Here is a 24,442-nt window from a genome sequence, read left to right as displayed (position 1 = left end):
AATGTACTCTTTAAACACTGTGCAATATCAGGATTAGTTCACTTCCAGAATTTTCTAAAAATTTTACTCACCCCAGTGTCATTCAAAATGGTGAAGTCTTTCTTTCTTCAGTCGAAAAGAAATTAAACAGAAAAATTCCAGGATCTTTCTCCATTTAGTGGATTTTAATGGGAGCCCAAATTGCAGGTCCAAACTGCAGTTTCAATGCAGCTTCAAAAGGCTCCACACGATATTCTTCCAGTCGAAGAATAAGGGTCTTATCTAGCAAAAGATTGGTCATTTTCTAAAATAATTATGTACTTCTTAACCACAAATGGTTGTTGGTGATGTGCATGCATGACTTAATGTATAACGTAGTCATGTTGAAAAGGTTAAGCGAGGTTAGTTCTTCCTCTGTGTACTCCCGTTCGAAAAGGTAGTGTAGGGCAAAAAATCTAATTTTCTTCTCTAACTTCAAAATCATCCAACACTGTTGTTTTTTGTACAGAACATTTGACTTTCTTTGCACGTTCACTTTGTAAACACTGGGTTGGTACTTCCCTCTATATCACGCGTGACCTTTCCAACGTGACTACGTAATGTATAAGGTCGAGATAAGCATTTATGGATAAAACATATACATTTTTATTTTTTTTAGAAAATGGCCAATGGTTTCGCTAGATAAAATCCTTATCGTGTAGAGCCCTTTGAAGCTGCACTGAAACTGGAATTTGGACCTTCAACCCATTGGCTCCCATTGAAGCCCACTATATGAAGCAAAATACTGAAATGTTTTCCTCAAAAAGACATGAACATCTTGGATGATACAGGAGTGAGTAAAAATTGCTTCCTAGTTAAAAATGAGTCATTTAATTTCCTTTAATTCAAATTGTAATTGAAATTCTGTACCCTGTTTGCTACCGATTTAAATGTAAATTTAAAAGGCATTCTCAATTCAAATCAAAATGGACTCTACTAAGATTTCTTCTCTGCTTTGCTGCAAAAGTTGAGGTTGACTGTAATGGCCAACAGTGTAGAGTGTGCAAACATTAATAACTATCATGTCTTGTCACACCAAATGACAGCCTACTCTATCGATGCTGCCCATGCCCCTTGCGCTCAATGCCATTGATTTCTCTTAGGGGTCAAAGGGCAAGCCAGCATTGATCCACGAGACTCTCTGACAGCACCAAAAGGCCCAGCTCCAGACAAATCGATGACACCTCAGCGCACCACGTATACATTATGGTTATTTACTGGACATGAAGCAAAAGCAAGCTTTATCACTTGTCTGTCAGGTACGGCAGAGCTAAGCAAAATTCATATTGGAGCTTCAAAGAAAACCCGTCGGGCTCATGGGTGAACATATGAGTAACAAAATTCCCCTCATGGAAACTTGTTTGGTTGCCATTGAAATTACGAGCGAAGGTCAAGTGCTTTCTTGCGGTTTTAACAAGACAAATGGACTGAGATGTCGACAAATACAGAATCAATTCTGTTCACCCTGTAGTCGAAATATGAGTCTCGTTCTAGTGCAGCATTCACCAAAGATAGATGCATGAAATGAACTGTAAAAACAGAGACATACAGGAAACTAACAATAAGCCTTGGTTTTGAAAGTATTTGTGAGAGATAAAAGATTCCATTTCGGAATATTTTATCGATTTCAGCTGTGATTGAAGCGATTGACTGCAGCTTTGCTTCTGACAGACATAATCCTCGATGACTGGCAAGGTTATGCATGAATCTTTAATTCCATTCAATACTAGTGAAAGGATATATAGAAGTCCATCTCTCAGACACACACTCAAATGCTCATTCCAAATGAAAATGCATTACATCACAGTCCTTCATTTGCCTTGCTATTCTTTTAGTTTAGTTTTGGTGTGCTGATCGGTGGCTTGTGAGCTCCAAGGAAAGCTAGAAGGTTGTACAGTTAACTCCCAGGGCAAAATTCTAAACCATACAACCTACTACCTCAACCTGGATGCACACAGTCTCAGTTGCTGTAGAAGTTGTTTACATAAACGTCAATCGATAATAAATTACAATAGACAAGTCTGAGCAACTTCGATGCCTGGCAAGCAAGGAAAAGAGGGCAATAGGTACAGAAAGTGCAAAAGCAGGTTGGCCTACATGTTGGACGATTTTCTACCACAGAGACAGAGACCCATAGAAACGAGCTTGTGCCTTCAAACTTATCACAAGATCGGATCTACGGGTTAATGACAAGTGGCTGCTCATTTGATCAAGGGTTTGGAAAAACACTGCAGTGATTGTTCTACAACCCTACTACTTAGAGACATAAAGTTTTATGATAATATCTGGCACATTAATGTATGACCTCCACATAGCTCTGCATTGCAAACAAATTTTTCCTTTAATTTGGGCCTGCAATGTAAACATGCAACATAATGCAGAGAAATATCGGTTATGATAAATATCGTTATGGTACATATCGTGCATTCCTAACTTGTACAAACTGATGAAAATAAACTCAACCTTCAATCCTGTAACTGCAAAGCAGTTATGATGGTTGAGGTTGGGGAGTTTGTTTGATGCAAAAGCTCAACTTTGTTCACAGAAATGGCTTCAGTGGGAAAAAAAGAAGTAGGTAGCTCAAGAGATCATGTTCCCCTCTAAAATCTTTGACAAGTTCGGTGATTGATAACACAGAACTCTTGCCTAGTCCAAAACCTCAACAGCCTTTCCCACTCATGAGTCACTGAGGTAATCTTGCTTTTCAAAAATGATTCCAGAAATTCAAATACCGGCACGCCCTGGGCTGTCAAATTCAGTTCTGTGAGAAAAAGAGTTGATCTCTCTTGCAAAGCTGAGAACTGCATCTTAGCATTACTTTCAGTACCCTAACTAAACCACAGTTAGCTACTAGCCCTAAACATCAAACAGCATTGTAATGACAGTCTAAAGACTGACTAAGTACAGTATCAGTTTCATTACCTCTTGACCTCTCGCTTGACTGACAGCTTTTGTAGAGCCATCATTGTATGGGCTCACAGTGGTAGACAATGTTGGGCTTGGAGTGAGAAATTTACAACCACCATCTGAGCTCTTTACTGTTTTCCATAACAAAACATGATGAACCGAAAACATCTTCCACTGAAACGGCCATGTAAGGTCAAACATGGCTCTTTGATTTTGTGGTCAGCTTCCAAGTTTAACCATGCCCATAAGCTGGTTCACATTACCAGTAAATTTAAATGGAGCACGGTGAATAGGAACCAAGCTATGAAGCTTGCAAATAAAGAATGTGGGCACATCAGAATATACCGGTCATAAAATAACATTTCATGCTCCCCATGCCAAAGAAAAACTCAGGTATTATTAATAGTCAACACGTATATATCTATAAGAGGGTACAAGAAGATCTTGTCCCCTTTAAAAATGAGGATGCTTTGATAATTCTTCGGTGAGAGTAGCATTTTACAGTTTTGAGAGTTAAAAACACAGTTCACACCATGTTAGTTTCTTTCTTCTTGAGAACACAATTACAGTTAAAGTGAGTGGAGACCAGGGGCTGTCAAGATCCAAAAAAGACAGCATGTTTGATAAAAGTACCATTATTTTTAGTTCTGTGTGAGGAACACCAGCATTTGTGTCAAACATTAGAGCAGGGGAAGCGTGATAAAATGAATGCCTTGAAAGCAATGAAAGTTGTGTAGAAAAAAAGGCAATTTAAGTCATTATGAATGAATGAATGAATATGATTAAAGGATTAATATGATTAAAGGATTAGTTCAGTTCCAGAATACAAATTTCCTGATAATTTACTCACCCATATGTCATCAAAGATGTCAAAAAGAAATTAAGGTTTTTGAATAAAACATTCCAGGATGTTTCTCCATATAGTGGACTTCAGTGGGGATCAACAGGTTGAAGATCTAAAATGCAGTTTCACGGCAGCTTCAAAGGGCTCCACATGATCCCAGGCGAGAAATAAATGTCTTATCTAGCAAAACGATTGGTCATTTTCTAAAAGAAAATTAAATTCATATACTTTTTAACCACACGTTCTTCATCTATGTACTTGGGTTCAGAAAGGTAGGGTAGGACAAAAACTCCATCTCATTTTCTCCTCCAACTTCAAAATCGTCCAACATTGTTGATTTACCCTTTTTTGTAAAGGGTGTTTGACTTTCTTTGCATGTTTGCTTTGTAAACACTGGGCCGCATGACCTTTCAAGTTTGACTACGTAATGCGTGAAGACGAGCTAGTGCAGGATGAGCATTTGTGGTTAAAAAGTATATAAGTTACCGAATTTACCGATCTTTTCACTAGATGAGACCCTTTTTCCTCGGCTGGGATCGTGTAGAGCCCTTTGAAGCTGCATTGAAACTGCAATTTGGACCTTCAACCCACTATATGGAGAAAAGAGAAAAATCCTGGAATGTTTTCCTCAAAAACATTAATTTCATTTCGATCGAAGAAATAAAGACATGAACATCTTGGATGACATGGGGTAAGTACATTTTCAGGAAATTATTATTCTGGAACTGAACTAATTCTTTAATTTGTGGCATTTTCCTCACTCAAAGCTAGCGTATGGCTTCAGAAGACTTGGAACACTTGTCAAGCTCAAAAAATGGCTAAAAGCTCCATAAAATGGGCCAATTTTTGTCATTTTTAGAGCTGGAAAGCCTCTGGTCACCATTTATTTTTATTACATGGAAATGAACAACATGGATATTTTGCTAAACAACTTTCTTTTGTGTCACACATAATTACATTACACTTGGAATGACATGGAATAATGGCAGAATTTCATAGTTGGGTAAACTAATCTTTCGAACTGTACTGTGCATAAAAGTTTATTTCGCCTCGCCAGTTCCATTCCTTGTAAACATAAAGATTAGTCTAGAATATGACAAATCCTAGTTCATCTATGAAGAACATTTCCATGTATTATAAATTCCATCCCTTGGTGGATTGAATGGAAACCTAGACTGATCGATTAGTTTTCTGCTGAGCATTAATGAAAGTAATGAAAGCAAGGACAGATAGGGATTGCTGTGGCAGTTTATCTGAAAAAGCGAGGTATTTTTGGCTACAGGCTGACTGTTTGTGCACACGTGAAGTGAACTCAATGGTGCCATTAGTCTTAAACAAGCAAATGCGAGCAGCAGCTGAGTGGGGCCCCTCACGTGCCATTTGGCTACAAGGCAGTGTTACATGCGTCGAGGAGTCACTCGGTTCATAGCAATTACTCAAACATATGACAGGACTCATGACTCACACACTGCACCGCATTTTGCTGAGTGAAAACAAGACTCTGGTCTGAATCTTATTAAAGTCACAGAGAAAACTCTGACAGATCCACCACACTTCTCACTGCAACTCTCCAGACCTGACCTAAAAAGGTTTGCAAAGAGAGCCCTTGCCATAATGCGATTTAATTCTCCAGCTGTTTGGAGAAAATATTTTCTGAAAGCTGGAAAGCTGGAAAAAGCCTGTTCTTTCAATTATTTAATTAAAGCTCTTTAGCATTAATGGAGGTTACTTATGATCCATAGTGGTCAATATCTACTTAGTATTTCACCAGCAGTGTGCATTTGGCCTTCACCTGTCACATCAAAACTTGTTTTATTGAATATTCCTTTTCGCCAACTTGTAAATAATTCATCAAAAAAGTGAAGATCAACTAATTGAATCATTATAAAATAGATGAGGCCAAAAAATGATGACAAAAACAGGTTTGAAATTTAGCCAGCCACAATGAGCCAAACCACTCTAACTTAAGACAAATTGTGGAGTTTGGTTATGGGTAATGTTTCTCTATAATAATTCACAGGCAATTTTAACAGCGTCATGCACCTGTGTGTGGTTGTCCTGGAGGAACTTGTGGCCTGCGGCACACAAAGACCACTGACAAACGGTGCACTTTTCCAGATGTAGAGATGTCAAAGAGCAAATCCCTCTTTTGCTTGATAAATAGTCAAATCTAAACCCAGACTCGATGTACAGCAACAGGAGGTAGATATCCATGACAAGCTTATAGGGGTTGGAAACAATTACCGGAACTGAACTCAGTCCGCTTCTTTGTAAGGAATCAAAAACCAGAGTAGTTTGACTCCTGAACAATTGACTCTTATGAGCAGATTCTTTTTAATGCATCAAACACAATCAGCTCATAAGTAACTGTGAGACTTTAGGGGTGTTTCCACCAAGTAAGCAAGGGAGGCACTGCCTCCTCAAAAAAACTGTTACAAAATATATCATTAAAAAGTATTTAAATTACTCAGGTTTGAATTGGGAATGAATGGGGGAAAGTCACATGAGAGGAGCTATGTCTCCATAGCAATATGATTGGATATGACTGGTTATGTTCGGCTATGATTGGTTCATACGATAAACCCCGCCTCTTGTGTTTGTGCACATTCCATATTTGCAAAACAAACTGAATGAACTATATAATGGCGTTAATTGGAAGACTAATTTTAAATAGTAAGTAAACAACTCACACATTTACACTGTTAAAAACTATTTGTTGAGTCAACTTAAAATAATTTGTTACCTGGCTGCCTTTAAAATGTTTAAATTCAGTCAACTCAAAAAAGTTTGGTCAACTTGAAATGTTAAGCTGTATTAAGTGTTGATTCAACTTAAAGTTGAAACAAGCCCAGCTTTTAAGTTTAACAAACCAAATTTTTAGTTTAGTCAAGTGTTGATTCAACTTAAAGTTGAAACAAGCCCAGCTTTTAAATTTAACAAAGTTTTTAGTTTAGTCAACTCAAATATCTAAGTTGTAACTTATTTGAGTTGACTGAACTTAAAATTTTAAGGCAGCAGGGTAACAAATTATTTTAAGTTGACTCAACAAATTGTGTTTTTTTGTTTTGTTTTGTTTTTTACAGTGTAGATATAACCAGTCTGTAATCAGCTTGGTAAAATTTTAAAGTAAATCTCCACGTCTGTGACCAATATTTACAGAGCTTTGATGACCCGAAATATTCAAAAATAGTTAAAAGTTAACTATTAAAATGAATAGCTGAACATAAGTTCACAAATAAAATAAGCTGTTTAAATTGTTACTGCCTTGAGTTGTTATTTTGGAATATATGTAAAATTTTACAAAAAAAAAAAATAAATACTTTTTTGTAAAAAATTTTGTATTAGTAAAATTTAGTAGCAGTTTCTAAGTAAAATGGTTTCAAAGTTGTTTCACACACAATGAAAAAATGCCAAAATACTTTAAAATTCAGACCAATATACCTGTATTTCTTGTCTAACTACCCTTTACTCACCCATCCATCCATGTGTCAATTTTAAGCAATTATTGCTTTGATGGATGACTGGATGAGCAGAGGCTAGGAGCCTGAGGCGTGCAGGGAAAGGTCTTTTGTCAGCCCCTGTGGAAAGGGACCTGATAGTGCTAGTTCAAATCAAGTAGAGATTTGCTGGGAGAGGCGCCAAGAAAATGACTTTGTTTGACCCAGCTGCCAATCAATCTCCTCGCACAGTGCCAGACAAAACACGGTCAGTATTTTAGCGGGACTTGTTGGCGGCAGCTGCCGGATGATTGAGGGGAAAACGGGGGTCCTATTCGGGGGGACAGATACATGAAGCAGCAGCAAACACACGATCACCCCAGTGTCTGCGGATACGCGACTACAAAAAAGTAGGAAGCCTGCAGAAGTTACGTTTGGCCTGAGATTTATAAAAGCTGGTCAGAGAGATTTCCGTATTTATAATATAATTAGTTTGAGGTGTCATGGTCATGTTTGAAAACTTAAACGTTAATTGTTATACAAAGATAAACGTTTTTGTCATGTTCGTTTTGCTATTAGAACAACCTTGTATAAATATATACATATTCAGACAACTAAATCTAAACTGGTGATACACACAACACATACAGTCATCAGATTATCAGTAAGGCTGAGTTAATTTAATAAATAACAAATCCATTGTATTCCATCGATTGGTGAACATTTCACAGAAATTAGTACAAGTTTTCAAACCTGAGCTGGGCAGCTTAAAAATACATACCACAAAAGTGTTGAGGTCAATGTGATGGAAGTACATATTGATAATTTCTCACCATATAAAAGACTACTGCCAAGCACAACATCAGATGATTATGAAAAACATCAATACTTTATTAATGTCAAATGATCTAGGCTTGAAAATCACCATAAGCATCAATATGGCTAAATAAAGCTTTATTTTATGATCAATGCAAGCAAAAAGCTTGTGAAAGCATTCATTAGAATTCCCTTCAAAAAATCAAATGGCATTTCAGTTGAATTACTTTGTTAATTACTGTCCTTGTCTGCGGATAAACTATGCTTAGTGCTAATTGCTTACCATAGGCGTGTGTATGTTATCCATTAGAGGCAGAGTCCCAGTACAATGAGGATGGTGAAATGCAAATGAACAGATATGATACCAACTGCAGTCTGTACTGAAATTGTGGTCTTCTCCCGCTCCCTCTCCCTCTCGCACTCTCTCTCTTAGGTCTTTCGGTTCAAGCAGTATTGGTCTTCATCTTGAAATAATATAAATTTAATATAGAAAACTGACACTTTGTTTCTAAATATTTCAAGTTGTGTTGAAGTTGCAAAAGTCTGGAAATCTCATAAGTCTGAGTCAGACTGATGCTTACAACTCAATTTAAACAGCTGGCATGTAAAAATGAAAATTCCCTAATTTCATACAGTTACTATTTGCAATCCTTATTCCGGGAGCTGGAGATAGTCACATGATCCACTATCGATGTCTCATACACTGTAAAAAACAATTTGTTGAGTCAACTTAATATAATTTGTAACCTGGCTGCCTTAAAATTTTAAGTTCAGTCAACTCAAAAAAAGTTTATTCAACTTGAAATGTTAAATTATAGTATGTGACAACTTAGATATTTGAGTTGAATCAACTTAAAATTTAACTGCAGCTGGGTTACTTACCCATCTGTTAAGTTTAGCAAACACAAATATCTAAGTTGTTACTTAGTACAACTTAACATTTCAAGTTAACTAAAGTTATTTTAGTTGACTGAACTTAAAATTTTAAGGCAGTAGGGTAACAAATTATTTTAAGCTGACTCAACAAATTGTTTTTTATTTTTTACAGTGTATGAAACGATATCAAACACACTAGCCAAAACAAACTAAAACACAGCTGATCCAACAAGAATATTTGTAATATAAAAGCTTAAAACTGAAAACGTAAGTGATTCTTAGCTAGTTTTGATTGATGAATCATACTTTACAACAACACAAGATTTGTCTATCAAAAAGGTAACAAAAACTTTACAAAAGATCGGTAAAGTAACAAAAAATGTCATTAAAATGTATTCAGTGTTGGGTAAGTTACTTTGGAAATGTAATATGTTACAGATTACAAGTTACCCTATTTAATAAGTAGTGTAACTATTAAATTATTAGATTAATAAAGGAGAAGTCCACTTCCAAAACAAAGATTCACATATAATGTACTCACCCCCTTGTCATCCAAGGTGTTCATGTCTTTCTTTCTTCAGTCGTAAAGAAATTATGTTTTTTAAGGAAAACACTTCTGCGTTTTTCTCCATATAATGGACTGATATGGTGCCCCAATTTTGAACTTCCAAAATGCAGTTTAAATGCGGCTTCAAACAATCCCAAATGCGGTTGTAAACGATCCCAGCTGAGGAAGAAGGGTCTTATCTAGTGAAACGATCAGTTATTTTCATTTTAAAAATACAATTTAAATACTTTTTAATCTCAAACGCTCATCTTGCCTTTCTCTCCCTGAACTCTGTGTATTCTGACTCAAGACTCCAATCGTATTTTCTCCCTCAACTTCAAAAATCATTTCAAAATCATCCTACATCGCTCCAGAAGTTACGACCCCGTAGATCAAACACCCTTAACAAAAAAGGTAAAACAGCGATAAAGCAATAAATATATCGAAGTTGAAGGAGGAGAAAATGAGATGGGAGTTTTTCGACATACCTAACTGTCATGAATCGGAACAAAAACAGTCCAGGCAGAGTAAGACAAGACGAGCGTTTGGCATTAAAAAGTATATAAATTGTATTGTTATGCTAGATAAGACCCTTCTTTTTCATCTGGGATCGTTTACAACCGCATTTGGAAGTTCAAAATCAGGGCACCATATCAGTCCATTATAGAGAAAAATGCTGAAATGTTTTCCTCAAAAAACATAAATTCTTTATGACTGAAGAAAGAAAGACAAGAACATCTTGGATGACAAGAGGGTGAGTAAATTATTTATAAATTGTTGTTCTGGAAGTGGACTTCTCCTTTAAAGTAATGTTTGCATTTGATTAATTTTTTATTACTTTTCTAAATTTTACTAAACTGTTAATCATTTTCAAACATTTCAAGCAGGCAGGGTTAACCTTATAGTAGTACTAAACACTGATTACTGTCAGACTTTCAAAATCCTTCATCATTTGAATTAAGATTATAATAATTTGATTTTAAATCACAGCTACCCCAAAATCAGACTTTGGTACTTCTTTTTACTTTGAGATCATTCTGAGGGTAAATATTGATTTAAAATCATAATCATATAGTTTAATAGCTATGATGCTGTTTTTGAAATCCAATCTTTGCATAGGTTTTAACAGAATATACTGAAAAAAAAACAGTTAATTTAAAAATTACAGCACATACACAAGCTCAAATAGGAAATAAAACAGTTATCAAATAAACGTGTCCTATTCTGTGTCCTAAACTCAATCAATTCTGTATGTGTGTGAAAGTAATCATTTGTAACATTTTCATAAGTAACTGTAATTTAATTAACACTTCTTTTCTCAGTAACTGTAACTGATTACGGTTACATTTATTTTGTAATTAAATTATGCTTTGCGTTGCATGTAAATAGTTACTCCCCAACAATGAATGTATTATTATTAGCCTAAACTGCATAGGTCAAACAACATGCTAAATGACTAACATAAGCTGAATAGCAATATTCCGATCTGATTTGCATGAGACACCTCTAAAAACCAAAAACCATATAAGTCTAAACAGTGAAAAATAGTAGAGTGCACTGAACCTAAGGTCCTGCAGAACCACTTAAGAACCCAAGCTATGTGCTTACCAAGTTTCTAAAAAGTCGAATGACTCATGAACACCATTATCCCTTGGCCTCTAGATCCATTCAAGATCACAGCAGATGAAAATATCCATTCATTCAGATTCTGAGCAGCACAGGCTGTTATTGCCGCAGGCTGCTCTCACTTAAGAGCACCTTAGTGCGAGACTGCAATAAAGAATAACGACCACATTACCAAACGTGCTGGTGGCACCATCATAACAGCAGTGGTGAGCAAAAATGAGGACAGAAATAAAATGGTGAACCCCATTTTCGAAACCGCAGAAAACTCATTGAGCTTAGGACATTAGTGGAAACTGTAAATGCGTTCAGGAAACTCAGCCTCATATTTTGGACTCTGCCTGGACCACAAACACACACACTATATATTAAAGTATGCACCTTAATTCTCAGAACTCTGAAAGCGTTTACCACAGCACCGCAAGGGGTGAGACTAAAATGTCTTGCGGCATTAGTAAAGCATGGAACTTAAATGCCATTCAGAAGGTCACGAGAATGGGTTTTTAAAAATAAATGAAAAATAGGATCGGACCAGCCATGCATTGACTAGATCGACAACAACTGCTTTTGTGACCACGGTAGGGAAATAGCACAGAGTTAAATCCACCTCAGAAAATAAAAGAACAGTAACTAATCTTATTCTAATTCTAAATCTACTGTTCATATTCATTAAAGAATAGATTCTGAATATAACTTTCCTCTTTAAAATGTTTTGTTGATTTGTTCCTCTTTTCTATTTCATTGTTGCTTTTCTATTAAATTATTACCATTATACAGTATGCATAAAATTGACGTAATACTGTTTGATGCATTTTATGCAAAAAGAAACTTCCTATAACAGCTGATTATTTTTTACTATAATATCAGTTTGATTATTTTGATGGTACCCTGTAGTCACCTGTTGAGTAGTTACTCTGCAACTATGTCAACTAGCAACTAGCAGTCATAGGAGTATTAGTACTGTGTCTGCTAAATATGTGCTAACACTTTATTATAAGCAACTTTGCAAGTACATCAGAATTCTACCTACCCTAACCTTAACATAAGCCTACTAATACTCTGAAAGTTGCTTTTAGTCAACTACAGTCAACAAACTGAGGGGAGCATCAAAATAAAATGTAACCTAACATATAAACATTGCAATTTTTCGGTTGAAATTATTAACTAGCTCACATCAAAATTAATGTTAGCCTCACAGGGAACACTCAAATAACACTCCACACCTAACCGCTTAAAAGATGTAGTAAGATCTTAAATAAATCTTAAATAAACAATGTCAAGATATATAGCCCATTATAAATGTCAAATAAGATTTAATATGGTGTTCATTGTGTGTTATAAATAATCACAATCTTAAAAGTTATAACCACAAATGCGTAAGCATTATAATTGTATCATAATTGTTGTTATAATTATTTACAATATGATATAACATATTATAAGGTTTTTTATAATGCATTATGCATTTATTATAATGCCTTATAATGTATTATAAATATGGACTTCATAGAAAGTGTTACGAAAATATATATATATTTTGCATGATATATGTGACCCTGAACCACAAAACCAGTCATAAGGGTCATTTTTTTTAAAACTGAGATTTATACATCACCTGAAAACTGAATAAAGCTTTTCATTGATGTATGGTTTGTTAGGATATGACATTATTTGGCTTAGATAGAACTATTTGAAAATCTGGAATCTGAGGGTGCAAAAAAATCAAAATATTGAGAAAATCACCTTTAAATTTGTCCAAATGAAGTTCTTATGCATATTACTATTCAAAAATTAAGTTTTGATATATTTATGGTAGGAAATTTACAAAATATCTTCATGGAACATGATCTTTATTTAATAACCTAATGATTTTTGGCATAAAAGAAAAATCAATAATTTTGACCCATACCCATACAATATATTTTTGGCTATTGCTACAAATATACCCGTGCTACTTATGACTGGTTTTGTGGTCCAGGGTCACATATAATATTTACACTAGTTCTTATTCATGAGCAAAGTAAACGTTTCATGACTGTTAAAACTCACAGTTGCATTGCTTAGCATGTTAGAATCTGTGCACACCACAGTTTCTGTGGCAGGCAAAGACAGTGCAAAGTGAGATCCCTCAACACTACGACTAATGGAAACAGTAGAAATGCATCATAATGAAAGCTGGGGTCAAACGAGGGGAACGTTTCCTCAGGGGTGGAATCAAAACAAGGAGCCGCATGAAACGGAGACTCAGATTTCACTGCTGCACAGTTCGGTTGTGTGATACCACTCAGTGATACTATAATATTCATAATTACGGTAACACGTTGAGAAGGGAGTACGTTTTCCTCATATGATATGTGATCAATGCTTGTTACAAACAAACAAGATTCTGAAATTACAGTGCACTGAGATCATGAATTATATGGGAAAGGTGAATCTAAATATTTATCTTCTGCTTTCCGGTTCAAGTATTAGCTGAAATTGAGTGTGGAGTTTGATACATGCATTAAATTGCTTAAATTAAAAAATTGATATTTGCATTATAGTTTAAATGATTGTGTGTGGTTAAATGAGTTCCTAACAAACTAATTCCTAAAGCAACAAACCCTCAGAAATGAAATCAATCTCAGGTCAGGCTTAAGCTTTATTCTTTTCCTCCATTCCCTCCGGAGCAGACTCCAAAACTGAAATCACTCCAGGGAGACAGGGAATAAATGGTTATGATCCAGTTTTATGGAAAGCAAACCAAAGAAACTTGCAATCAAAATCAGAGCCGGCAGAACAAAGAGCAAGACTACAATAATAAATATTTGCCGAAACCTAATCAGAGTGCAGCAGAAAAGCAAACCTCGCCTAAATCATTTTCCAGGTCAAGTACACTACTCGAGGGCAGTGAATGCTCAACACCGGAGCTTTTTGTTTTGTACAACTAAACAAATCTGGGGTATTTTTGCATCGCTCACACAAGCAAACTTGCAGCTTCCACATATAAAAGAGCTCAAAATGTATGGAAAATATGCAAAAGCCAGAGTTAAATTAAGGCCAACTGTGGAGCATGTAGATTCCTGGTGTTTCCGACGTTCTACCCCTGCTGTGTTACATGGCCTCAACTCCTTTTGTGTAGGGTTAACCCGTTAAATCCCACCAAAGTGGCTATTCAGTGGAGTGCCATCCACCCCAGGGGTTATTGTGACTGGCCTTTGTTAAGAACAATAGACGTAAAGAGGATAAGACACCAGTAGCACTTCCTAACTTCCCCCAAAGTCTTCTCACTTTCTCTACACTGGTAGGGCAAGTGCCTGTAGCGATTGATCCCCCCTTTTCCTGTTTAATGTTAGGGAACTCGTTTGTTTGATCCCAAGTGCAGTGAAATTACATTAAATCGCCTGGCATTTTTCAAACAGTGTCTTTTAAATTTGTCTTTCTGTGGCTGATGTTTTAAGAAAAAATTTATCACAGCAGAAATGGATAAAAGCTGCCTGTCTAGAAGGAATTTATCATATTTAATAAACTCTGTACTTGCCTGGCCAGAGCCACAAATGAATGAAAACCATCAATGCAAGTCTAGAACCAAATCCAAAATAAAGAATCAAAATGCATTTCATGCTGGTAGCATCAAAATATTTTGAACCTTTTTAATTATCACAAAAAGGTTTTAATCGCTAATTTAAATCGGTGTGAAATGTATCACAAAAAATCACAGATTTAAAACAAGACAAGCCTTCGCTTTAATCATGGGTCACTGGTTAGAAAATATATTCTCGCTCTTGCCTCCCTCTAAGCAGGTGAACTGAGCTTGAGACTTTCCCACGATCCCTCAGTAAATCTCTCTTTGCTCTGCCCCTTTCCTCTGTCCCAGCCATCTGTCTATTTTTTAGAGTGCGTCTGGTAGAGCAAAGTGTCAGCTGCTGGGACGAGCCCAGCATTCCAAAACAGATTTCACCACAACATATCGGCAGAAATACAAATATTTTGATCCAAAAATTTAAAAAGTCAGAATACCTAAAAATCTCTCTTTCTTTTTGTCCGTCTCTCTTTTTAGAAAGAAGCCCGTGGCTTTGTGACAAGACCAAGAAAAGTGAATTCAGGAGGTAAGCGTGTTTTTCACAGTCTCTGTGCTTATTAAAAAAAAATTCAAAATCATCAAGGAAACAAATTTGACTAATTAAAATAGCATGTAACACATCCAACAAGAGGAACTTATCTTAAAAGTGAGGCAAAAGATTTAAGCTAACTGGTATAGCTGCATATTATATCAAATCTGCGACGAGCCCAAATACATTTGACATTCACGCTCATCTTAAAAGATTTTTGTTCGGCCCTTTTTTTACCTGTCCGAATAACGCCTCGTTTTAAAAAAAATTTAATAAATAATAACACAGCTATGTTACGCAGTCATGTGACATACAGTCGCCCTTCTATCCTCCATCATTTCTCCTTTCTCTGGTGCGCAGCCCGCGCACGTATCATTAAAAGAAGCGTGCGCCTGGTGCCGCGGCTCTCCTCCTGCGCTGCCATTCCCTCTAAACGTGTGACATTGGCTGGCTGAGAGCATGAGAACGGAGCCTTTTGAATAGCAGGATCCTCATACTTGGCTAGTAACCATGGAAGCAGATGCCTACTCTCTTTGCCCTCCTTACCTCCTTGCTCCCTCATTGAAAAGAGGGCACGCCTCGCTTTCTTCTTCCTGACCGAACTTGCCTGGCCCTCAAAGGGAGCGATTGAGCAGGTCACTGGTCTAGACTTGTTTGCATGGTCCACGGAACAGCCTTGAGGTAACCCTTGCTCCCCGTGCGTCGCACCGGCGCAGTCTGCAGGGGGGGACATCGGAGATGTGAATTTGAAAAGGAGCTCCGTCCGATTTTGCCTTTGTGCCTTTTCCCTCATCGATCGGCTGAATATCGAACCCTCTGTCTGTGCATGTGTGAAACGGATAGCTTAGTAAGCATTTTTTCTAATCAAGCTCGCGTTGTGGGCCAACTCTCTCTCTTGCTCTCGAACCCTCCCTCTCTCTCTCTTCATTTCACTGTTTTTCTTTCTTCATTTCTCTCTCTCTCTTTCTCTTTTCCACTTTCTCTGTCTCTTAAACACTTCTCTACGCTTCTCTGTTTTGATTATCTGGGACATTTGGATAAGCATGTTGTGATGCCTCTTATCAATGTCATTTTTTATCTGTTATTGATCCTGAAGTGATTTTAGCTTTGCGTTACTCGTGGATTTGCATGCTGCTATACAACTGTTTGCTTTTTTAAATCTCAACTAGGATGACCACCAACCACAGAGGGACTTTTTAGACTGTTTAAACACAGAAATTGGCAAATGCACTATTTTTGTTTCCATTCCTTCTTAAAACATGCATGGATGGCAAATGGAAGACTTTCTTTTTAAAAAGAAAGAAAAACAAATATTTAATGTGAAACACTGATGTCTCATACGGTGAGTATAATTATGTTGTCATATATTACACTTAGTGTAACTGAATTTTTAAATCAACTCCATGGGGAATGAAAAAACCTTTTTTTCTGCTGTTTAATGTATCTACCTGAAACATTTCTGTTGCGTATGCTGCCATTAAAACTGTGAGTCTGAACTTATCTGTGCCTCTCGGCACTTGGACGTGTTGCAATTATTGTGGAATTACTGGGATTTCAGTGTGTACATAATGTGATTAATTTTGAGTATTTTTGAGTGCTGAATTTTGTCAAACATCACTGATTTATTATTAGACTAATGAATACAATGTATTCTAATATGTTTCTGTTCAGAAACAGAAAAAGACAAGAGGTAAAACACTTAAAATTATTTTTGAGATGCTAAATGTCATTTTTTAATGACATAAAATAAATAAAATCACTCTTAATTTATCGTATTGAAATGATTTATATATAGAATTGCCCCTATATATGAAAATTACATAGAAAAATGTAATATAAACACATCAATATATCATATAAATGATAGAAATACCAAAAGCATACTAAATAGCATGATAAACTTTTTTTTTGGAGAATACATGCCAACACAAATGTTGTCATGTAAAAGAAAAAGAATACGGCAAACATTAAAATTCAAAATACTGTATATTATGGTGCAATATTATTTCAGGTATATTAGACAATATTATTAGATTGTATTTAAGTAATATTAAAACATTTTTTAACTGTACATTTCTGGTTATAATCTTTTTTTGTGCTCAGTATTGTCTAGTGCTTAAAATATTTTACAAAAATGATTATTAAATACTTACTTTAAAAATATCTTATACGCAAGACTCATTAAATGAGCTGGAAAAAAATGATTTACTAAAATATATTCTAATTCAAAATATTTGAATATAAGTGTTACTTAAAAGATTAATTAAAAAAAAAAAGAAGAAGAATCCCTTATATTTATTTACATAAATTACAACTTTATGTTCCATGCTGTTTCATAAAAAAGGAATCGTTTTGTATCTTATCAACCATTGTGAACATTTGTTCTTTGTCTGCTCAATTAAGTTTCGGTGAAGGATTGAGAATGCACCAAACTGGGTGTTTAAGGGTGCTGAAGAGGGGGATTTTTTTGGAGAAATTTGATTGGACGGAGCCCCACGCAGTGTACCACACGCGCCATGTCAGTAGCTGACGGTGAGGTCACAGAAAATGGAAGCTCAAGGTCTGAGTTCAGTCTGCAAATTACCCACTGTCTGATTCCATTTACTGCTTATTGTCATAAAAATGTAGGCTTTAAATAAACATCATTAAACAGTAATTGGAAAATTATTTCCAGTCTTTACATTTAGAACAGCTGCTCACAAGGCAAAGCATTTGTTCTAATTATGAAGCTTGGGAATTGATTTTCACTCAATCATTTAAAAAATGTTTTCATATATATATATATATATATATACATCATTATACAACTATAATGCAAAATTCAGCCTTAGAACAGAATGTTGTAATAAAGCCAAATCCATCAAAACGTGGTGATGTAAATTTGTAGACTCTGTATGAGAAAATAGCATTATTTCTTTAAATGTATATATGGAAAGAGAGAGAGACAATTACATATTTTGTCTTTCAAAATTGTTTTAAGAAAAGGTCTGAACAGCGTTTGATTTATCTAAAACAGTGATTCATAATCAAATCTCATACACACATTTAATTTAAAGAGAGAAATGTAACTTTAACAAAAAAATTGCCAATGCCAATGCAATAAACACACTTCAGACAATATCTCATCAGCTCATCTCCCAGCCAATGACTTTCACCGTAATGCAATTATATCACTTGCGGTATGCGTTAAACGGCCGTGTCCGAAAGTGTCATTTGTGATGTACATCTTAGTGTTTTGACTTTGAGACAGCCGTTCAATATGTTCTTTTGGCTCGCTCGAATGTGTGACTCACAATAGACAATGAAGCCAAGACCAGCTGTGATTTTCTGTTGAGCTCACTCTATGCATTATTTATAGTCACATCAGTAGATTAGGCAGAAAGCTTGACCCTACCGCATGACATTGTCTCCAGCCCATTCGCGTTCTGGACACAGCTAACAAACGCTAACCCCGTCTATCTGCCTGTAATCCGACTGCTTTTCCATCCTCATAATGCATTTTAATAGAGCCGAGTCTCAGTCGCACTTTCCACACACACATTTTTATAGAAACTGCCAAACAACTTGATCCTGATTTCGTTTTTTTGTGGATTGTGCCTCAATTACCCTGTCGCTCTTAAAACAAATAAGAAGTCCAGCAGATCCCCCCCCCCCCGGTACACAACATAAAAAGATCCCCTTTGCATTACACAAGCTGACAAAACACCATTATCTGTTTAATTGCCTGAGAACGGTTAAATACCCTCTATTTACATGACAAGATGCAGCTTGTTGTGAAGTGTGACACAAACGAGTCAATACACAAAAGATGACGGCGGTCACCACCGCCCCTGCACCCCCCCAAAGGCAGGAGTCCGACTCATGAATGACAGTGCTGCAACAAGGCACCCTGAGCAAACACAAACACACACAAAACCTAATTGCTTTTTAAACAGGTTAATGGTGCTTTAGCATTAAATCCCAGCATTCAAAGACAGAAGCACACTTCACTGTATAGATGTTAAAGAAACAACCACAGAAGTGTCATTGTGGCAGTTACTATGTGTGTGTATGTTAAAATGGTAACACTTTTTTTAAAGCCTTTATGTATAATGCATTAAAAAGGTAGTTTTAATGCAATAATTATGCCTTGTAATGCACCTTATTCATGAATAATTATAACCACAGTTAACAATTCATTGTTACACTATGCATTTTAAATTCAGTTATAATTATTTAAAACAAGACATGATGTATTACAATACACATTATGAATTATTATATACCAGTCAATAACCCTTTATTATACATTATACATAAAGTGTTTATGTTTTCACATATTTTATTTTTATTTATTCATTTTTTAATGAAACAATGTGGATACATATCTTAGATTTTGAAATATTTTTATGTTATATAGGCCCATACATTTTATATACATTTTGAACAATTTATGTAAATAGAAAAGGATGAATACAAAATTTTTAAATGTTAAATTTCTTATGTTTTCACATGTTTTATTTATTTAATATAAATAAATATATGACAATATAAACATTTTATTCATTTTTTATGACAAAATATGGATTCAAATTTTAAGATTTTGAAATATGTTTATATTATATATACATTTTGAATTTATGGAAATAGAAAAGAATGAATACAAATGCAAAACTTATAAAGTACTGATGTACAAATAAACAATATTTTTGTGTTTATATTGTAAAAACATGTATAAAATTTGTATATCTTACATGTCCACATTTTAATATCATATATACTATTTATATATGTTTTTTGTAATTAATAGAAATATAAAAAACAATACAAATACGAAATATATAAAGTGCAGATGCACAAATACATTCCAAATAATTCAACATATTCCATAATTAATTAAACATAAATCTTTTTAACATACTAGTGCATTATATAAAGGCTTTAAGGTTCTCAAAATTTTAAATATTAAATTTCTTTATGTTTTCACGTTTAAATAAATATATATAAAACAAACATTTTATGCATTTTTTATGACAAAATATGGATACAAATTTTAGATTTTCAAATATGTTTATATTATATATACATTTTGAATTTATGGAAATCGAAAAGAATGAATACAAATACAACATACATAAAGAACAGATGCACAAATAAACAATATTCTAGTGTTTATATCGTAAAAATATGTATAAAAGTATATAAATATAAAATCTGTAATTTTTATATAATATATGTAATTTAATTTGTAATTTATAGAAATATAAAAAAAAATAATACAAATACAAAATATATAAAGTGCAGATGCACAAATGAACTGTAAATTTCGGGTTATAATCAATATTTTACAAAAATGATTATTAAATAGTAAAAAACTATTTGTAAATAGTAACTTTAAAAATATCCTTTATGTAAGACTCATTAAATGAGCTGGAAAAATTATTTACTGAAATATATTCTATAACCCTTTATTTATATTGTAAAAATATGTATACAATTGTATATTTTATTATATATATATTATATTTCCACATTTTCCAATTTATAGAAATATAAAAAATCAACACAAATACAAAATATATAAAGTGCAGATGCACAAATAAATTGTAGATGTATCTAAACATATTCCAGAATGAATCAAACATAAAAGCTTTTTAGCATACTTCTATTTTTTGTACAAAAAATTCTACATTTAAATGTAAAAATCCAAATAAATTGGTTTGGTTATTTTGAGGGGTCAAAAATTCTGATATCACTAGAAAAAAAAATCTACTTTGTATTTTTAATTCATTACAATTAAATGTTTCATTACAAATAATTTCATACTGGGATATTTATATCAGGATATTGAGTAAAAAATAACTACAGCAACACAAATGTAAGAATTCATTCTTATTTGCCTTGGATTTGATGACAGCAAGTTAACAGCAAGTATGATTTGAATTTGCTTAGTTGATTAATGATTTTTACATTTTAAATATTGCTTTTTCATCCCACATCATGTTGTTTATTTTTTTAAATCCTGAAACTGTTAAAAAAAAAAAGAATTACAGATTTTCAATGTGGACATTTGAACCCTAATATATGATTATTGATCTTAGATGAGAATAAAACATTGGAGAGAGAGTTTGAGCAGAGGACGAATGACCCGAAGGCAGGGTGACTTGGAGAAAATGCTGGTATCACACTGCGCGAAAAAAAAGCGAGAGGGAGAGAGATGGGGTTCATTCTGTCTTTTCTCCCTCTCTCTCTCTCCCTTTCTCCTGCTGCCTTTGTGTGCCGTGCAGGAATGTGCTTGCTTTTCATTTCTTTCTTTGTGTCTGCCCCTCAGGCCCTAGCAGGCAGTGTCTTATGCCACAGCAGGGTCATGGCAAACACAGAGACACATTCATGGCCACATCAAGTTTATGTGAGAATCTGGTCCTTCCTTGCCCCTCATTTCCATATGAATTGTTAATAAAATAGCAGTCCTGTGAGGGGGAGATCCCTCCAGGAGGGGAAGTCAAGCAAAGCAACCTTGGTTTTTAAAACGGCCTCATCCAATCTGTTCCTTTGGTGCCAAAACGGCCCAGCTAAAGCCATCGAGAGCATATGTCATCATTATTGAACGTTCAACGTTTACTTTAGCCCAGCCACCTGTGAACTTCTTTCTTACAAAGCACCGGTGGAAACTGTGTATTTAGATTAATGTCTCAATGTAAATAATGTGCCTAAATAATCAATGGATTTGAGAAATAACCATATAGCATTTCATATATTGTTGTTATTCAACACTCTTTGTTTTAATATTTTAGTCTGCAATTAAACAAAATGTTTGGAGGGAAAAAAACAGATCTGCATTTTTAGTTTGGGAAAACAAGCTGTTTTCAAGCCAGTCACAGTTTGGGCCTTCTGGCCAGGGAGCAGGATACATCTTGAAGGGATGGCCAGTTGATTGACTATTCTTTGGGATCAGCACACGTGTCCAGTGACCCCGCCACACTTTCCCATGCCCTCCGATGCCCCGTCTATTCTAACAGACATCCCTAAATCCCCCCATCCTCCACAGACAGAGCAGCCTCGGCCATCACACTTGACAGCAGCCGTGTGCGTGACTTCCCTCTGTGATGTCGTAGAGGTCTGCTGTCCAATAATTAGAGGGCGAGGAAGGGTCAGGATGGGCAGACGGGTGGTGATTGAACCAAATCAACCTGCTTCGACTGTTTCTGTAATCGGGACATCTACATCAGTGATGTTTCACTAAATTTCTCATGAATGGAAACAAAAGCAACTAAAAAAAAATCTTTTATACATGAATGTTAACCTTAGTGATTGATGAAAAATTTTAATATTTATATAGTATGTGATACCAGGGTTATGTGTTACATATATTTATTGTATATATAATGTATATTGTATACATTTCTCCTAATTATTTAAATATATCTGTGTGTGTGTGTGTGTGTGTGTGTGTGTGTCTGTGTATTTAACACAATAAGAAATAAAAATAACAAACCAAACTATTGTTGTTATCAATTATTTTTATATTTATAATAAGTAAATGTATTATCAATAATATTTACCAATAATTATTTATAATATAATGTATACAGAATCATAAAAATATGATTACAGATTTAATATTATTTACTAGAAATTAATAACATAATTCATATAATTAGGATTAATCATTAAATGTAAAATGTCAAATTTCTTAATTTTTTTATTTTAATCTGAGAATACATGTTCATAAAATAGTGCCAACACCTATCTTTATATTAATTAATGCAAAGCAAAGATTATTGAAGTTTTAAGAATGTTTTACAAGAAAATACTACTTCTGCTTCAAAATGATGTTTAATTCAATGTGTTATTTGACATTTCTTTGTAATTATTTGTGAACAATCAATTTTTATGAGCAAATTAACCTCTATATATTTTCTTTCTTAATTCTTTTTATTATTCTTTTTTCAAAGACTGCAATATTTTATATATAGAAATATACCTATCTATCTATCTATGTCTGTCTGTCTCTGTCTATCTATCTATCTATACAGCAAAAACAGTAAAATTTTGATATATTTTTACTATTTAAAATAACTCTTTTCTCTTCTATTTGAATATATTTTAAAATGTAATTTATTCCTGTGATCTCAAAGCTGATTATTTAGCATCATTACTCTAGTCTTTAGTGTCACATGATCCTTCAGAAATCATTCTAATATTCTGATTTGCTGCTCACATTTATTATTATTATTATTATTATTATTATTATTATTATTATTATCTTGTAAACAGCTGAGCACAATTTGTCATGTTTATTTGATAAACAGAAAGTTCAGAAGAGCAGCATTTATCTGAAATAGAAATCTTTTGTAACATTATAATGTCTTTATCATCACTTTTAATCAATTTAAATAATTGATTAAATATATATTAAATAGGTGAGCAGAAGAGACTTCTTTAAAAACATTAAAAATCTTACTGTTCAAAAACTTTTGACTGATAGTGTGTGTGTGTGTGTGTGTGTGTGTATATATATATATATATATATATATATATATATTCATAGATTTAAAAAAACGACATGACATGGCTTGATTAAATCCTATGAGCTCCATTTCACAGGTTGTCAAATCTCCTAATCTCCCTCTTAATAACTCGTATTGTCATCTCTAGTGTGCATCTGAATGAAGGGCTCTTCCTCTGCTCGATCCTGCTTTGTGGTTCTGTACATCTGTTATTCATACAGCGCTCTTCCCGCGATTAAGTCGTCTCTTTGTGGACATGGATGTCCTCACTCTTCAGTGTTTTTGGACTTGCGGACAGATCGTGCTGTGAATCGAGGGCATGTCTGCCAGCTTGACACACACAGAAGGAGAGCATGACATCAGGGCTTTGTCATTTGGAAGATCTATTCAAGGATTACAGTGGAGAATGAGCCCCTGCCTGGAGGAGGCTTATTTCACTGAAACCCTAGCTCTTCTCACTACTCATATTTTTCTACGAGTACTTCTGGAAGTACGTAGCTTGGGAGAGTACTATAGAGTTGGCATGACGTATACCTTCTATTTCAAATCAGAGACTTTTAACCCTTGGGCGACATTTCAAAATACAAAAGAGCCTGTGTGGCTGCATACTAATATCACATGAGCTTTTCAAATATGATAAAAATGACAAACACTGATACTATAAACTGTTTCTGTGAATGGACCAGATGAGGGTCTGAAAGCTAAGATTCGACAATTTCAGGCGTAATTTTAGGTCCAGGAACTAAAATGATTTTTTGTAATATACTTCCATGCTGTTTTATAGTATACATTCT

The 24,442-nt window shown here is 34.5% G+C and overlaps 1 protein-coding gene and 1 long non-coding RNA gene across 2 annotated transcripts in view; one reads left to right on the top strand and one right to left on the bottom strand.

The window, feature by feature from the left end:
• The window catches only part of zgc:153372 (uncharacterized protein LOC767695 homolog), a 52,729-nt gene that overhangs the window by 6,494 nt on the left and 21,793 nt on the right, over nucleotides 1-24,442 (bottom strand). The gene's annotated exons all lie outside the window — the stretch shown is intronic.
• On the top strand, nucleotides 15,865-24,434 carry LOC127177131 (uncharacterized). The gene is made up of 3 exons (XR_007829186.1): nucleotides 15,865-16,501; nucleotides 17,563-17,691; nucleotides 23,797-24,434. It is a non-coding gene; the product is annotated as an uncharacterized LOC127177131 (long non-coding RNA).

The sequence above is a fragment of the Labeo rohita genome, chromosome 15, assembly GCF_022985175.1.
Source record: "Labeo rohita strain BAU-BD-2019 chromosome 15, IGBB_LRoh.1.0, whole genome shotgun sequence".
NCBI classification, from domain to species: Eukaryota; Metazoa; Chordata; class Actinopteri; order Cypriniformes; family Cyprinidae; genus Labeo; species Labeo rohita.
This window is presented reverse-complemented; position numbering and strand designations above follow the sequence as displayed.